Source organism: Pristiophorus japonicus, chromosome 18, assembly GCF_044704955.1.
Source record: "Pristiophorus japonicus isolate sPriJap1 chromosome 18, sPriJap1.hap1, whole genome shotgun sequence".
Classification (NCBI taxonomy): Eukaryota; Metazoa; Chordata; class Chondrichthyes; family Pristiophoridae; genus Pristiophorus; species Pristiophorus japonicus.
This window is the reverse complement of record NC_091994.1, coordinates 46434810-46453629: the sequence shown is the minus strand read 5'-3', so window position 1 is coordinate 46453629 and position 18820 is coordinate 46434810.

Genomic DNA, 18820 nt, shown 5'->3' with positions numbered 1-18820 from the left:
TAACTTTTATATTACTTCTGCAGCTGCCAACTGGTCAAAGTAATGGAGAGTCACTGAGATCCTGACACAGTTATCTGCCGTGTTCCCCGAGGGACGAGAACCTCGTTAAAAACTTGGAAAAATGGTTAGTACCCGGTTGCATTCTTATTAAATACCTTTAGAGTACCTCTTAATGATGTTAATTGGCTGGCCCTCCGCTTGGTGTCGGGTCGGTGAACCGCAGCCAGACCCAACACTTTGGAAACTTACAAGGAGACAGGTTCGGGGTGGACTTCCGACGCGCTGTCAATCAGGGCTATTTTGACAGCGGGCCCACCTCCAAACCCACACTCGCAGGGCTGGGAAGATTCCGGCCTTGCCGTCAACAGAGAGAGGAGAATTTGAACCCATGATGCTGGGCTGAATTTGGACCCAGTTCCCAGAGGTGAATGGACAGTACTGAACCCACGCTGTTGTCCAGCCCTTCCAAAAGGGAATTAGTTCCAGTTCTCCAATATTGGGATAAACCGATTCCCTAATGACCAGGTTATAAATGCCCGATGTGATCAGGAAGGTCCTAGATTTGATCCCAGTTCTGAGTTAGTCGATCTCAATCTGGAAGATGGCGGGGGCACGATTAATACCCTCAGTGTCTCTGGGCTACGATGGTGGGGGTGGGGGTGGTGAGGGGATACTGAGTTAGAGTTTTTACTCTTTGCCACCATCCAGTAACCTCCTGCTGAATAACACACGTCAGTGAACATCAGGCAAGCACAGGGCCACAGTGTTTGTGACACCTCTTATAGTTGAATAGCTAACTAGCACTCTCTATCTAAACTCCCATTTGGGACAAGGCACTGAAGACTTGCACATGCAGACTAGGCACTGGGCCAAACCTCCACTTAAGTTACCACCTTTAAGGTCAGAGGAAGGAAAACGGTGAGAACACTTCACTGCGGGAGATAAAGTGAATGAAAGGAAACCTCTGCTAGGCAGGTTTGGGAATCAGGTCACACTGTTCCAGCACAGAAATGTACTGATGTTTGGACAAATTAACCTCATTTGATTATTAGGGAAAGTGCACCTTCCACAGCTTTTCTTGGCGGACTAATTTAAACAACTGAATGTTCACTTCATAGATACACTTCATCAATGTTAATTTTCAAAGCAAGGAAATCTTATTAAAGTTCCCAGTCGTCCGTAATGTAAATTAATTAAGGCAGCTTTTGGGCAATAACAAATCTTCTGCACAGGATTATGAATTAAGTCAGTTCGAGATAATTAAAGAGAAAATGCCAGCACATAAGTCTTAATTAACTGCTCATTTCATAAGACAGCAACAAGGTAAAGCATCTTTAAGAAATCAGGCCTTCCTTTGTCGGTCTGATTAATAGCCTCCATCACAAAAAGCCAATTAGTTTTTATAAATTCAAATAGCAACAAAACCATTGGAAGTATCTCTGTATCGTGGTGTTTATAAGAACATAAGAACGTAAGAAATAGGAGCAGGAGTAGGCCATATGGCCCCTCAAGCCTGCTCCGCCATTTAATACGATCATAGCTGATCTGATCATGGACTCAGGTCCACTTCCCTGCCCGCTCCCCATAACCCCTTAATCCCTTATCAGTTAAGAAACTGTCTATATTTGCCTCTAAATTTAGTCAATGTCCCGGCTTCCACAGCTCTCTGAGGCAGCGAATTCCACAGATTTACAACCCTCTGAGAGACTTTTAACAATGTTGCGCAGTAGAGAAAACTTTGTGAAACTGTTTCATTTTTATTTCCAGGAACAGGAGTTAGCCCTTCAGCCCCTCAAGCCTGTTCTGTCATTCGATGAGATCATGGCAGAGCTGTTCTCATACAACCTCTTTCCAGTTACAATGCTGTTTCCAAACACACACTCGCCCCCTCCCATAGTTGATAGAATGAGATGGGGGGTATGTTCAGTGTTGCCCAATGCTTCACTGCCTGCAAATCCCCGGGAGGACAGACGCACCAACATTAGCGTTCTCGATCAGGCCAACATCCCCAGCATCGAAGCACTGACCACACTTGACCAGCTCCGCTGGGCGGGCCACATTGTCCGCATGCCCGACACGAGGCTCCCAAAGCAAACGTTCTATTCGGAACTCCTACACTGCAAGCGAGCCCCAGGTGGGCAGAGGAAACGTTTCAAGGACACCCTCAAAGCCTCCTTGATAAAATGCAACATCCCCACCGACACCTGGGAGTCCCTGGCCAAAGCCCGCCCTAAATGGAGGAAGAGCATCCGGGAGGGCGCTGAGCACCTCGAGTCTCGTCGCCGAGAGCATGCAGAAACCAAGCGCAGGCAGCGGAAGGAGCGTGTGGCAAACCCGACTCCCCACCCACCCTGCCCCACCTGTGACAGAGACTGTAATTCCCATATTGGACTGTACAGTCACCTTAGAACTTGCCTTTAGAGTGGAAGCAAGTCTTCCTCGATTTCGAGGGACCGCCTATGATGATGATGATGATGATCTACTCTGGATGGAACAACAACAACTTACATTTATATTGTGCCTTTAATGTTAGAAAATGTCCCAAAGCGCTTAACAAGAGCGTTATCAATAAAAATGTTGCAACCGAGCCACAGGAGGAGACATCAGGACAGGTAACTAATAGCTTGGTCAAAGAGAGCAATCTTAAAGGAGGAGAGAGAGGTGGCAAGGTGGAGAGGTGGAGCGGTTTAGGGAGGGAGTTCCAGAGCTTGGGGCCTAAGTAGCTGAAGGCATGGCCACCAATGGTGGAGTGATGAAAATTGGCAATGTGCAAAAGGCCAGAATTGGAGGAGCACAGAGATCTCGGGGGGTTGGAGGGCTGGAGGAAGTTACAGTGATAGGGAAGGACGAGGCTATGGAGGGATTTGAAAAAAAGGATGAGCATTTTAAAATTGAGATGATTTCAGACCGTGAGTAATGCAAGTCAGCGAGCATAAGAACATAAGAATTAGGAGCAGGAGTAGGCCATACGGCCCCTCGAGCTTGCTCCGCCATTCCATAAGATCATGGCTGATCTTCTACTCAACTCCACTTTCTCGTCTGATCTCTATATTCCTTGATACCCCAAGAGTCCAAAAATCTATCGATCTCAGCTTTGAATAGGAATAGGACTTGACCCAACAGTGCATGCCTTTGGCCATTAGCCCAAGCCAATCCTCATCTGATAGGGTTACCAACCCTCCTGGGAGTTTCCCACAGTGGGGCATGGATCTTCTTAATGCAGCAGTGCCCCTCCCCCGTCTTTATGACATCACTGGCTGCTGCTGCAAAGAAGCCTCTGGGTCGGTGACATCACTCCGCCACCCCGTGCCCTCCCCTGCCTCAAACCGTACTGTCTGGTTGCCAGGAGTCTGGGGTGACTGGAGAGATATGGAATGGGGTTAGTACCGAAGAGGGAGAAGAGGAGGGAAGAGTGGGTGACCGTGGATGGGGGGGATAGGGGAGATGGGGTGGGGGGGAGAGAGAGACAGAGGCCCGAGTGTTGGGGGGCGAGATTGTGGAAATGGGGGTTGGGGAGAGAGAGGAATAGGAGGGTCGGGGAGAGAGGGGAATGGGGGTTCAGGGAGAGAGGGGAATGGGGGTTCAGGGAGAGAGGGGAATGGGGGGTTCAGGGAGAGAGGGGAATGGGGGTTCAGGGAGAGAGGGGAATGGGGGTTCAGGGAGAGAGGGGAATGGGGGTTCAGGGAGAGAGGGGAATGGGGGGTTCAGGGAGAGAGGGGAATGGGGGTTCAGGGAGAGAGGGGAATGGGGGTTCAGGGAGAGAGGGGAATGGGGGGGTCGGGGAGAGAGGGGAATGGGGTGTCGGGGAGAGAGGGGAATGGGGGGGTCGGGGAGAGAGGGGAATGGGGGGGTCGGGGAGAGAGGGGAATGGGGGGGTCGGGGAGAGAGGGGAATGGGGGGGCCAGGGAGAGAGGGGAATTGGAGGGGGTCGGGGAGAGAGGGGAATGGGGGGTGTTGGGAAGAGGGGAATTGGGGGTCAGGGAGAGAGTGGAATGGGAGGGTCAGGGAGAGAGGGGAATGGGGGGGTCGGGGAGAGAAGGGAATTGGGAGGTGGGGCAGAGAGGGGAATGGGAGGTGTCGGGAGAGAGGGGAAATGGGGAGGGTCGGGGAGAGAGAGGAATGGGGGGATTGTCGGGGAGAGAGGGGAATAGGGGGGTCGGAGAGAGTTGGGAATGGAGGGGTCGGGGAGAGGAGGGAATGGGGGGTGGGGCAGAGAGGGGATGAGGGGGTTGGGGAGAGAGGGGAATGGGGTTGTACTGAGTGAATGGGGAACAGTAGGGAGTGAGAGAGATTGGTAGACTGGAGATAGGGTTTGGGGTGCAGGGGATGGTGATTAGAGAGTGAAACTGGGTATGTGATTGATGTGGGGCCCAGAGTTTTCTGCCAAGCTGGGAACAACAGAACAATGTAGTGAGTGACAGTGGCACTGAGGGAGGGGCAGCCAATAAAGGGGTGAGTGAATCCTGGGGACCTTACTGTGGGCAATCTGTAAAAGATTTTTCCAATGGTAGGCAAATGGGAAATGAGGGAATGAGACTGAAGATATTCTTGGAAAGAGCCTACAGGGAAGGGAAAAGGAAGGTTTTCAAACTAAGAGCCATTAGTCCATGGGATGCTTAATCATAACGGCTATTGAAGCAGAGACATAAAATGCTTCGTTTTCCTTCGATAATCCTTTTATTTATTTTCTTTTTTCCATGGAGTCGTTTTCAATACATTTTTCCTGTACCATTTTATTCTTCACCCTGTAGAATTCTAGTCAATTGGCTCAGTGGGTAGCACTCTTGCCTTTGAGTTAGAAGATTGTGGGTTCAAATCCCACTCCTTGTCAGGACAACTCCTGGGCCTTGAGCATAAAAATCTAAGTTGACACTGCAGTGCAGTGCTGAGGGAGCTCTGCACTGTCAGAGGTGCCTTCTTTCGGATGAGATGTTAAACCGAGGCCCTGTCTGTTCTCTCAAGCGGACGTAAACGATCCCACGGCACTATTTTGAAGAAGAGCAGGGGAGTTATCCCGGGTGTCCTGGCCAATATTTATCCCTCAATCAACATAACAAAAAAAACAGATGATCTGGTCATGGTCACATTGCTGTTTGTGGGAGCTTGCTGTGCGCAAATTGGCTGCCATGTTTCCCACACTGCAACAGTGACCACACTCCAGAAGTACTTCATTGGCTGTAAAGCGCTTTGAGACGTCCGGTGGTTGTGAAAGACACTATATAATGCAAGTCTTTCTTTATTAATTAACTCATTGATTTGCTTATTAATATTTACTTTATATAAAAACACATCTCTAATCATAATTAGCTCACAAAGCAAAGTAACCAATTATAAGCAGCTTAGCAGCAAGGATAGATGGAAAAATAAGCTAACTTGATTGGCTTTAGTAATGAGCACACACATCTTATCACCAGAGACGATACAGCATTCAAACTGAACAGTATAATGAGATCTTGGAAATCAGGAGGTTAGAGAAGTTTAAAAATAATAAGTTGCAGATGGCCTGCTATTGGAACAGCAGCAGAAACCAGACTGATAAGCTAGCAAAACAGACAGATAAGGTACTGGCCTGCATAGAACTTAAAAACAAATCCTTTTTAAAATAGTTGACCTACTGTGGGAAACTACACAAACGTAGAATGAACCTGGGTAAGGTCAGGTGACACAGGTGATGCTCTGGAACAAAAGAAGGTGGTTTAGGGCCAGACTTTTGGCTTCATTGTCGGCGATTTTCTCGGCGTTACAGCTGTTTTTCTGCCCAGCGAAAGTTTCCCCTTAAGTTTTTTCATGGTATCGCTCACATCTGAATACAGCTGCCGGGACCAGCCCACGTGCAATGCCGAGAACAACCGCCAGGGCATAAGTGTGGTCTCAATCGCCGACGTCCAAATCGCCGCGAGACCCCCCTGTAAAAGCTGCTTAAACAGGGCGGTAAGGGGGGACCCTGCAAAGAAAGGTAAGTTAAAGGTTCTTTAATTATTTAAAAAAAAATTTAAACGGGCAATTAGGTTTAAAACAGTCTTGGGAATACTTTGTACGTTTTTAAATTTTTTTTAATGACTTTTAAAAAAAAGTTTTCCCCCCTCCCTAGGCCCAACCACAGCCTCAGACTAAATTTTAGTACTTACCGTCCATTTCAGTAACGACCACCCATGTTACTAACTTTCCACTTAACCGCTAAGAAAACCGCCGGCAATGAGTGTGCAACGCCCATTTTTTCGCCGGGCGATTAGTTTTAATTACTTTAAACATAAAAATGGAAATTCTCGCCAGCGTTACTCACCGAGCGTTAGCGGATCTTCTCAGTGGGCAAACGGGGCTTTAGGGAAAGTCTAGCCCTAATGTAAGTCAATGATTGGTTCAGTAAGACTCCATAGGTTTGAATGGACAGAAAGGTATAAAAAGGAGATCCCAGGAAGGGTTAAGTGAAAAAGCATGGAGCCATGAGGGGTGAATAGCGGACTCGGTGGTGGATCACGCCAGAGGGTGCGAGGCACCTAGGGGTGAGAGTAGCAGACCCAGAGTATCATGCCAGAGGGAGCAGCCAACCTCTACCATGACTTTTACCCCGGGTGGTATGACAATGCTTTATACTTTGTCTACCGCTGCTTAAGACACCGTAAGGGATGTTGATCCTTGCTTGTACTGAATAAGATCAATAAATAAAGATTTAATCTCTGTTACCAATTTGGGTCAATGTTCAATCCATTTTAATAGAGGTCCCAAAAGGGGCGTTCTGACAACGCAACCGGCATGGCATCTCCACATCTAGGAGGTTTCCAAAGAGAACAGAGAAGATATTTGAAAAGGAGGAATATGAAAAGATTTGTGGATGGGGGGATGGGGGGGGGTGGTGGGGTTACAGGAGGGAGTGCCAGAACCGGCACAGGCACTGAGGGCCGAATGGCCTCCTCCAGGCCTCGGTCCCACATGCCGAATGGGTTAATGCAGATCGAAGACTGCGGCACCACTCACATGGACAAGGAAAGGAAAAGGGGAGGTCATGCTTGGGCAATCTCTGGCACCCCCGAGCGGTAGCAGGCATCGGCAGCCGGTCACAGGGGACAGTCGTGGTGTCTCAGCAAACTCCGCGCTGTGGAGGTGCCATGCCAGGTGGGTGAAGAATAAAATGGTGGCAAAAAAAAGGATAGAAGAAAGAAGAAGGACTTGCATTTATATAGCTCCTTTCACAACCACCAAATGTCCCAAAGTGCTTTACAGCAAATGAAGTGTAGTCACTGTTGTAATGTGGGAAAACAAAGGTGAACAGAGCCAGAAAACTACACCATGGAAAAATGGAAAATAAATGAAAGGTTTATCGAAGGAAAAATACGTTTTTTTTCTCTGATACTGTTATTTGATGAAGATGGAATGAGGGGAATGGACCAGAGGGCAATGGGGTCCCGGTCGGAAGAGCTAATTAGAGTGAGAAGAGGCACATGTGGAATATAAACATCAGCATAGACCAGGTGGGCTGACAGAGAAGTAATGGCAGGGATAGTGGATGCATTGGTTGTAATTTACCAACATTCCCTGGATTCTGGGGAGGTCCCAGCAGATTGAAAAACCACAAATGTAATGCCCCTATTTATAAAAAGGAGGCAGACAAAAAGCAGGAATCTATAGACCAGTTAGCCTAACATCTGTGGTTGGGAAAATGTTGGAGTCCATTATTAAAGAAGCAGTAGCAGGACATTTGGAAAAGCATAATTCAGTCAGGCAGAGTCAGCATGGATTTATGAAGGGAAAGTCATGTTTGACAAATTTACTGGAATTCTTTAAGGATGTAATGAACAGGATGGATAAAGGGGAACCAGTGGATGTGGTATATTCAGACTTCCAGAAGGCATTTGACAAGGTGCCACATAAAAGGTGACTGCACAAGATAAAAGTTCACGGGGTTGGGGGTAATATATTAGCATGGATAGAGGATTGGCTAACGAACAGAAAACAGAGAGTCGGGATAAATGGTTCATTCTCGGGTCGGCAACCAGTAACCAGTGGGGTGCCGCAGGGATCAGTGCTGGGACCCCAACTATTTACAATCTATATTAACGACTTGGAAGAAAGGACCGAGTGTAACGTAGCCAAGTTTGCTGATGATACAAAGATGGGAGGAAAAACAATGTATGAGGAGGACACAAAAAATCTGCAAAAGGACATAGACAGGCTAAGTGAGTGGGCAAAAAGTTGGCAGATGGAGTATAATGTTGGAAAGTGTGAGGTCATACACTTTGGCAGAAAAAAATCAAAGAGCAAGTTATTATTTAAATGGAGAACAATTGCAAAGTGCTGCAGTACAGCGGGACCTGGGGGTACTTGTGCATGAAACACAAAAGGTTAGTATGCAGGTACAACAAGTGATCAGAAAGGCCAATGGAATCTTGGCCTTTATTGCAAAGGGGAAAGAGTATAAAAGCAGGGAAGCGTTGCTACAGTTATACAGGGTATTGATGAGGCCACACCTGGAATACTGCGTACAGTTTTGGTTTCCATATTTACGAAAGGATATACTTACTTTGGAGGCAGTTCAGAGAAGGTTCACTAGGTTGATTCCAGAGATGAGGGGGTTGACTTGTGGGGAAAGATTGAAGAGGTTGGGCCTCTACTCATTGGAATTCAGAAGAATGAGAGGTGATCTTATTGAAACATATAAGATTATGAGGGGGCTTGATGAGGTGGATGCAAAGAGGATGTTTCCACTGATAGGGGAGACTAGAACTAGGGGGCATAATCTTAGAATGAGGGGCCACCCATTTAAGACTAAGATGAGGAGGAATTTCTTCTCTCAGAGGGTTGTAAATTTGTCGAATTTGCTGCCTCATGGAGCTGTGGAAGGCGGGACATTGAATAAATTTAAGACAGAGATAGACAGTTTCTGAACCGATAAGGGATTAAGGGGTTATGGGGAGTGGGCAGGGAAGTGGACCTGAGTCCATGATCAGATCAGTCATGATCGTATTGAATGGCCGAGCAGGCTCGAGGGGTAGTATAGCCTATTCCTGCTCCTATTTCTTATTTCTTATTCTATGTAATGTAATTCTAGAATGTAGGATAGGTAGTGAGAGAATGCTATGCTATTGGAGGTGTCATTTTTTGGATGAGACTTCAAACAAAGGCTCCAGCTACCCTCTTAAATGGATGTAAAAAATCCCATGGCACTATTTTGAAGAGAAGCAGGGAAGTTATCAGGTCACTATCACATAGCTGTTTGTGGGAGCTTGATCTGTGCAATTTGGCTGCCGCGTTTCCCACATTACAACAGTGACTACACTCCAAAAGTACTTCATTGGCTCTAAGGCGCTTTGGGATATCCTGAGGTCACGAAAAGGCGCTATAGAAATGCAAGTCTTTTTTTTCTTGCTAGACCTCCGTATCCTATCCAATTCCCATTTATAAAATATTCTGGGTTATGTTTCAACAATGAAGCAGAATTTTTGACAGATAATTACATATTCTAACTGCCCTCTGTATAAAGATTTTTTTTTCTAACCTTTAATTCTATTAACTAAAGATTTATTAATTGAAGTGACATAATACAATTCTTCCACATTGATTCTGGCTTCCTAGGCAATCCGAGCATTGAATATATTGTGTTCCTAACACAGATGAGACTGCACACAGTAACAGTGACCTCAGTCTTTAATAAGACACTCCAGAGTGAGGAACAGGCCTTAGGGGCCGGCTTATATACAGTGCTCCCAAAGGATGCTGGGATCCTTTGGGACTTCAGGGGATGAGCTCCCTGGTAGCGGAACATGGGAGTGCATGCTTTACAGATGCACAACAGAATATATGGAGGTGAAGCAGGGAAAGAGGGAAGTGTAGTATTACTTAACAGTAAAACATGTAATGGGAAGCCCTGTCTGCTGTACAAATATCAAATTGAATTGATACTCAAACTGATGTGTGCTTCACTGGATCCTAGAAATTATTGTTGGTATATTAGCGGATGGAACCTTAATGTGTTCATGTGAAACAGGTTATTGCCCTTGTTAAATTAGCAGAGAGAGTAATGCAATACAAAAGTCAGTTGCCATTTTTAAGCTAGTGTATAGGATTGGGACCAGGAGACAAATGTAATGTGCACCGCCATAGAACGATAGCTACAAGTTGCTGATCTTTGTCAGGACAATTAAATTGGAGAAATTGCTTCTGTTGGTCACGGAGTGATATCAATGCTCAGTGATGTGGAGAGGGTTCAGGGTCTCTCAATCTCTATGGGGAAAAGCCAGATTCTGAGAACAACTGCTCACAGGTCACTGAACCGCTTGGGTTTAGAGAATGTCTTGTGCTTCTGTCCATTGACTCACAATCAGTGGGTTCTGCACAGCAGCCTGGTCAAGTGTCACAGTGTAACTCATTGTGCCAAGTCAATAACTGAATCACAAACACAATCAAAGCTGGGCGTTATAGCGTGACACTTGAAGGGGCTGTAAAAGAACATTAAGCAAGGAGGGACATACCTTGAAACCAAGAACTCTAAACAATTGACGCTCAGAAGCTGGCTTCTGCTTCCCAGGGAGGTTATAAGACCTTGGTTCCCCTCTGTGCTGCTGCAGATTCACGTCTCTCCAGATATAGCAAGGGAATTTGTGCCTGACCAGATATCTAACCTGCTCAGTAACTCTAACAATCTGTTATTTCTGTAACCTCTGGTTTTCTGAGGGCAGGGGGAGGGGTGGGCAGAGTTGCCATGTATTTTTTAACAATACAAAACTTCCTTCACTATTCGGTTCTTATTTATGTTAATTTTTAGTCTTGTTCTCTGAAGACTGGCATTAGAAATGAGGGAGAGAGAGAATGAGTGAGTGAGAGGCAGAATGAATGTGAAATGAGGGAGAGAGAGAATGAGTGAGTGAGAGGCAGAATGAATGTTGAGAGAAAGAATGAGAGAATGAAAGACAGAATAAAATGGGCGAGAGAAAGAGAAGGAGAGACGAGAAGGATCAAAAGAAAGATGAAGAGGAGGACACTATCATTAGGATTCTTTATGGTCATTTGTTATATGTATTTTGTTTTTGTGTTATTAACATCACCATAGGCAGTCCCTCGAAATCGAGGAAGACTTGCTCGGTGGCAGCCGTCAATAACTCCACCAAATTCGGGCCCCTTGTGCCTTAAAAGAATGTATGTTTGTTGTAAATTATGTATGAATTCTTTAAATGCTAGCCATTGCTTGTCTACCATCATACCTTTTAATGGTAGTTTCCCAATCTACCTTGTCCAACTCTAGCTCACACCTATGTAGTTTGCTTTGTTTAGATTTAAGACCTTAGATTCGGATTTAATTAAATCACTTTCAAACTCAATATAAAATTCTACCATATTATGGTCACTCTTCCCTAAAGGCCCTTTTACTACAGAGTTATTAATTAACCCTGCCTCATTGCACCAATGTAATAACACAATAGATCTAAAATAACCTGTTCCCTAGTTGGTTCCTCTACATACTGATGTAGATTGTATACAATCCATGAATTCGTCCTCCACACTATTACTGCAAATTTGGTTTGCCCAGTCTATATGTAGATGAAAGCCCCTGCCCCCCAGCCCCCGCCATGATTACTCTATTGCACTTGTTACATGCACCTCTTTTTCCGGATTGATACTGTGCCCTACATTACCACTCCTGTTTGGGGGCCTATAAACAATGTTTTCTGCCCCTTGCTGTTTCTAAGTTCCACCCAAATTGATTCTACTTGATTTTTGGAGCTAAGATCCTCTCACTCTGTTGTCTTTATCCCATCCTTTATTATCAGGGCTACGCCTCTGCCTTTTCCAATTTGCCTATCTCTGCTAAAAGTTAAGTATCCTGGAATATTTAGTTCCCAACCTTGGTCACTTTGCAACCACATCTCCATAATGGCTATTAGATCAAACCTATTAATTTCTATCTGCGCTATGAATTCATCTATTTTGTTGCGACTGCTTCGTGCATTCAGATATAGTCCCTTTAGCTTTGACTTTTTTTATTTTTCCCTGATATCACCTTAGTCACTGATGCCCTATTATCTTTGTTACTCTCTCTGTCCCTTCCTGATCCACTCTGCTTATTTTTACCCAAAACTCTGCTCTGCTCTAGACCCTTGACATTTATTTCGCTGCTTTTAAATTTAATCTTTCCGGAATCCTCCCACTACCCCCCTTCATTACTTTAAAGCCCTGTCTACTGCCCCAGTTATTCAGTTTGCCAGGACAATGGTTCCAGCCTGGTTCAAGTGGAGCCCATCCCAAAAGAACAGCTCCTGCTTTCCCTAGTACTGGAGCCAGCGCCCCATGAAGCAAAACCCTAGCCTCCCACACCACTCTTTGAGCTATGCATTTAACTTTCTAATCTGCTCATCCCTGTGCCAATTGGCGCGTGACTCAGGTAACAATCCGGAGATTATTACCTTTTCAGGTTCTGCTTTTTAATTTGGACTTCAACTCCTCAAACTCTTTCAGCAGAACCTCATTCCTAGTTCTACCTATGTCGTTGGTTTCTACGTGGACCATGAGAACTGGATCCTTCCCTTCCCACTCCAAGTTCTTCTTCAGCCCCTAGGAGATGTCTTTAACCCTGGCACCAGGCAGGCAACACAACCTTCTGAAATCCCAGTCGCGGCTGCAGAGAACAGTATCTATCTCTCTTCCTATACTGTCCCCTACCACAACTATATTTGCTTTCACTCCCCCCACTTGAATGGCCTCCTGCACCATGGTGCCATGGTCAGCCTGCTCATCCATCCTGCAGGCTTTTCCTTCATCCACACAGGCAGCAAGAACCTCGTATCTGTTGGATAAAGGCAAAGGGCAAAGGAGCACTGCACCTGGGATCCTCTTACCTGCCTGAGTTGCAGTCACACCCTCCTGTCCCTGACCACTAACCAGACCTGTACCACTATCTAAGGGGTGTGACTGCCACCAGGATCAATGTGTCCAGGTAACTCTCCCCTTCCCTGATGCCCGGCAATGCCTGCACCTCAGACTTCAACTCAACAACTCTGATCTGAAGTTCCTCAAGGTGCAGGCACTTACTGCAAATATGGTTGTCCGGGATCACAATGCTCTCCACAAACTCCCACAACTCTTTTAGGGAGTACAAAATAAACATTAGATCGAGTGCCTCCCGATCTGGGGGACACTCCAGACACTTATAACTGCCCTCTTTTTTTTTGTGTTTTTTTTTGTGTTTTTTTTTCCTTTTGTGATTTTTTTGGGGGCATTAAAATCATATAATTTACAAGTGCCCCCTATAAAAGGGGAGGGGGACACTAAAACCCAGCAATTAAAACAAATTAAACTTTAAAACGTAAAATCAAATTAAAATTTGGTTGCCGGGGGTGATGATGCACTCCAGTCCCTCCGGCGCCCACCTCTCGCGGAAGGCCGCGAGCATACCGGTGGACACCGCGTGCTACAAACTCCCACATGCTGCAGTTGTGGCACACCACCTGCACTGCCATCCCTATATCACCTTGTTCTGTTCAATTAAATGTAACTAAATTTGTATTTAAGTAATTTAGTTTACAGTTTAGTTCCTTGACTTCTTAATTGATCTGGATTAAGTAATAGACAATTAAATTAAATATCTACCTGTAACACAAAGCACGACAAATATTGTGGGCAAAAAGCTACAACTCCTTCCCCCTCTTCTCTGAATTCCCACTCTTTCCAGGTTGCCAAATAAACCACTCCATTGAAGACCACTCTGTGCTCTGAAAAACTGTTTACTTTTATACTCTTTAAAGCTACACCCAATTTACAAGTGTTGACTCAGCTCCCCTATCCCCTGTGATTAGCACCTATCCAAGACAAACACTTACAGCTGACTGACAGTTAACTACAGTTTTAAAGTTCTAGGTTTAAATCAAAATGTTAAACTAAATTTCACTTTTTACAGCTTCTACTTACCCAATACTCACCAGACATTCCCACTCTTTCCAAATTCCCAAATAAACCACTCTGTTTAAGTCCATTCGGTTTAAGACTGCTCTGTGCAGATCACTGTTGCAATGTCGGAAACGGTGAAACCAATCTACACACAGCAAGCTCCCACAAACAGTAATTGGATGATGAGCAGATTTTCTGTTTCCGTGATGTTGGTTGAGGAACAAATGCCGGCCAGGATACCGGGGAGAATTCCCTGCTCTTCATAATGTTGTCTTGAGCCCAAGAATCCAATTAAATTCTACCCCTGTGTTGGTAGCTGAGCAGCAACAACAACAACTTGCATTTATATAGCGCCTTTAACGTAGTGAAATGTCCCAAGACGCTTTACAGGAATATTATGCGCTAAAAATTTGACACCGAGCCACATAAGTAGAAATTAGTGCAGGTGACCGAAAGCTTGGTGAAAGAGGTAGGTTTTAGGGAGCATCTTGAAGGAGGAAAGAGAGGCAGAGATTTCCAGAGCTTGGGGCTCAGGCAACAGAAGGCACGGCCACCAAAGGTTGAGCGAATACAATCAGGGATGCTCAGGAGAGCAGAATTAGAGGAGAGCAGACATCTTGGGTGGGGGCAGGGTTGTGGAGCTAGGGAGGGGCGAGGCCATGGAGGGATTTTAAAAATAAAGATCAGAATTTTGAAATCAAGGCATTGTTTAACCGGAAGCTAATTTAGGTCAGCGAGCACAGGGGTGATGAGTGAACGGGACTTGGTGCGAGTTAGGACACGGGTAGCTGAGTTTTGGATCAAAATAAAGCAATTAAATGTGAGTGACACGATACTCCAAAACTGGATGAGATTATCATCGAGGGTTACAACTTCAGGTTTGCCGTCCCTTTGTATGAAGATGACCTGGATGCACCCAGACCTATCATCTATGCCAGTCCTTCATTCAATTCTACCGAGCAAGGCTACAGTTATTTTAGTTGCTGCTGTAAAACAATAAATCATTCAATCAAGTGCCCCCGATTAAAGGGGGTGGGGGGCACTAAAACCGACAAACTTAAACAAATTCAACTTTAGACATTACGCGGTTCAAGTTAAAATTTGGTTGCTGGGGGTGATGGTGCACTGCAGTCCCTCTGGCGCCCACCTCTCGCGGAAGGCCGTGAGCGTACCGGTGGACACCGCGTGCTCCATCTCCAGGGACATCCTGGCTCGGATGTAACCGCAAGCAAGGCCACAGCCGGGTTCAGTGAATATTTGCGGTGTTCACAGATCACGAGCCTTTGATCCCGATGTTTTCCAGGTCGCAATCTCAACAAGTCTCCAAGTATTCCGGTTTGCTGAAGGTCCAGGTATGATTATTGGTTATTGCTCCGGATCTGATAATCCTGCTGCCTCTATGGCCCAACAGCCAGATCCAGGAGCTGCCACAGATAATATTTTGGAGAGCGCTGAGGAATTCATTAATTTTGTAGCTCAACTGATATCAAGCGAGCTATGCATGGAGGATCTTGCACTGCAAGCAGTTACATCGAGTTTATGCACAAATCAATGACACAGGTTGGAAGCAGATTTCTGGCAGCTGTGGCTGGCTCTTCACGAGCTATGTGTCACTGAGCATACTAATGCGCAAAATTAATGGGCAGGTAATGCCCAGCTGGTCTATCAAGCTTGCCTCACACTCTGGTGTCTGGAGCACAATGACTAAACACTTCCTCTCTCTGTCCCCTCCCCCCGCCTCTCTCCTCCCCCTCCTCCACCCCCAATCTGCAGGATACGGGGTAGGAAATTTAGGACCGAGGCGAGGAGAAATGTTTTCACTCAGAGGGTGGTGAACCTGTGGAATTCTCTACAACAGAAGGCTGTGGAGGCCAAGTCACTGAATATATTTAAGAGGGAGATAGATAGATTTCTAGACATAAAAGGCATCAAGGGGTATGGGAAAAAGCAGGAATATGGGGCCCAAGTTTGCCCCCACGCTTAGAACGGCGCACCTCCGTGAGCTGCGCCGACCTTTTAGAACAAAAATCAGGCCTAAAAGTTACCTTACTATTCTCCCTGCAGCTGGAACGATGAAGGCCCTCGGCATAGCGCAGCACAAGGGGTGGGGGGGTGGAGCCAGGACCCGGCGCTGAAAACAGTGCTGGGATCACTGCACATGCGCGCTAGAGTGTGTGCACATGTGCAGTAGCTCCTTGCAGTCCGAATCTGTGCAGGCTGTGTGGGAGGGGCCCGAAGCACGCTGTCCCTAGCCCTGGCCGAATGGGCTCCCCGCCGCGGGAACAGAGCCTGCCTTATCTGAAGGAGTTCTTTGCCGCCTGCAAGTCAATGCAGAACAGATAGAATGGACTGCAGGTCAACAAGCCTCTCCTGAACGCTGTGCGGCAGTGGAGTGAGTTCACAGTCATGGCAAAGCGAATCGGCAAAGATTTGAGTAACACAATCTCCAAACTGGAAAAGCTAACCATATTGGCGAAGAGGAAATCACTGTTTGACGACAAAGCGATTGAAATCGAGGAGTTGACGTACATCATCAAACAGGATATAAACAGCCTGAACAAGCAGATTACACAACTGAAAGATTTCGTCAGGGCCAAGGGCAGTCGGAATGGCCGACATTTGCAGATGCATTCCAACACCAACATGGTCTCACTGCAGCCCAGACCGGCCTCCATGTCCAACGATTAACAGGGCTTTATCTGAAGGGCAACTGAATGCAATCCTGGAAATTCTGTCATTCTAATTTCCACAAACTTAATTGTGTCCCTGTTTTTTTGCAGAAAAGAAAAAAAAAACTTTCATCCCATCAGACCAGGCTGCAATTCTCTTCCCATTAACCTACTAAAGCCACAATGACAACTAGAGACTGGAAAAGGTGCTCCAGGGTTGGAGGATCTCTCAGACATTTCTTGTTTCCTCTCTGTAGAGAAGAGGTTGACCACTCCTGTGGGTCTTGGCTTTCGTTGGGAACTCACTGCCTGAGCCAATCACAGAATCAAACCCACATCTTGCGGTGCAGTAGTTTGCATTTCCAACCGTTGCAACTTGCTGAGCCCCAGGAGGTTTCTTCAGCTGGAAGTACTATAAAGAACATAAAGTCTGGAATGCGAAAGGACCATTTGAATCAGCAAGCCTGCACCATCCCGAATCCATGCCTTATTGTTGTATCATGGAACAAGGAGGGAAGTCAGTGAGCATTTATTGACACAGAGTAATGACATTGTGGAAGAAGTTGCTCGAGAGAGAGAGAGCAATAGAGAGTAATAATATAAATGAGTTTAAGGTAAGTTTCTGGAGAGAAAATGATTGAAGGGTATGGGGAAAAGCTGGGTTTCTGGGCTTGAGATTATTTTAAAAGGGATGGGCTTGTTCCTAAACATGTGTCTGGTCGTCGTTGGCTTACTACTGCTCCTATTTTCTATGTTTCTATATCTCAGAGAGACAAAATAGCAGAGAAAAAACCCAGGGCCAATAAGGTAAATAAATACTCTGGAAAATTCCTCCCTGATCCCCTCAGGCAGTCGAAGCAAGTCGAGGAAATCACATGGAAATGGGGTTGATATAGTCGTCCCTTGGAGCTTCAGAGTCAAGCAGTAGCTCTCACCGACTGCTGGCGTGGACACGATGGGCCGAAATGGCCTCCTTCTGTGCTGTGAATTTCTATGTTTCTATTGGCCATCTAAGAATAGTCTAAACCAAAAGTGCTCCTTAAAACCAAAGTATAGTTCCCTGGCAATGAAAGTGAGGCAGTAGTTGTTAAAAGATGTGCAAGCTGTCCACTGCCCAATCAGGCCCAGCCAGTTATTTATAGAGCAGAGTTTATTTTGTGGCACTTTTTCCATCAGGAGATTATTTCTTAGTGCGTAAATGTTTCTCCCATTTTCCAGCAGTTCAAATAATCAAATCTACAGCGGCTATAGTGATTATTCTAAGTCCAGACGAGATTTTTGCAGTACTTCGAAATCTGGAGATATTAAAGTCAGGACCTCCATTCCAGATTTCATAATTCCAGACATTTGGAGAATATTTTGTTCACATTCTTTTCAGGAACAAGAGACCCTTCTTGTAGCTGGAGGACTATGCCGGGTCTGATTTAGAAAGTCTTGTTCTATGTTATAAACAAAAACCGTTGAGGGCCAATCTTCCTTTTCATTGCATCTGCGAAATGCTCAGTTCCCAGATTCAGCAAAGATGAAATGGGAGTGGAGACCCAGCACATCGGCTCTCCTCCCCTAAAATTACAGCCTGGGATTTCAGGGGCCTGTACTCATTGGAGTTTAGAAGAATGAGAGGTGATCTTATTGAAACACATAAGATTCTGAGGGGGTCAACAGGGTAGATGCTGAGAGGATGTTTCCCCTCGTGGGGGAATCTAGAACTAGGGGGCCATAGTTTCAGAATAAGGAGTCACCCATTTAAGACGGAAATGAGGAGAAATTTCTTCTCTCAGAAGGTCGTAAATCTTTGGAATTCTCTACCCCAGAGAGCTGTGGAAGCTGGGTCATTGAATATATTCAAGGCTGAGATAGACAGATTATTAAACAAGAAGGGAGTCAAGGGTTATGGGGAGTGGGCAGGAAAGTGGAGTTGAAGCCAAGATCAGATCAGCCATGATCTTATTGAATGGCAGAGCAGGCTCGAGGGGCCGTATGGCCTATTCCTGCTCCTATTCCTGATGTTCTTATGTTCCTGGGCCTGTGTCTGCAGTTGGTGCAGGCCTAATATGAGCATTCCAATGAGGCAGAAGCAGCCAATCACAGCCTCCCACTTCACTTTCCTGTTTGTCGGCCTGAGGTGGCCCCCATTGAAGCGGCTCCTGAAAAACCTGGAGGTGAGGCATTGGGACCCTCCGCAGGCCAGAGAGTCAGCAGAGTAATCGGGACTGTTTTTAAAAAAAAATCCCCCTCCCCCCTTCGAGCAGCAACCCAAAGGCCCCTTGATGCCG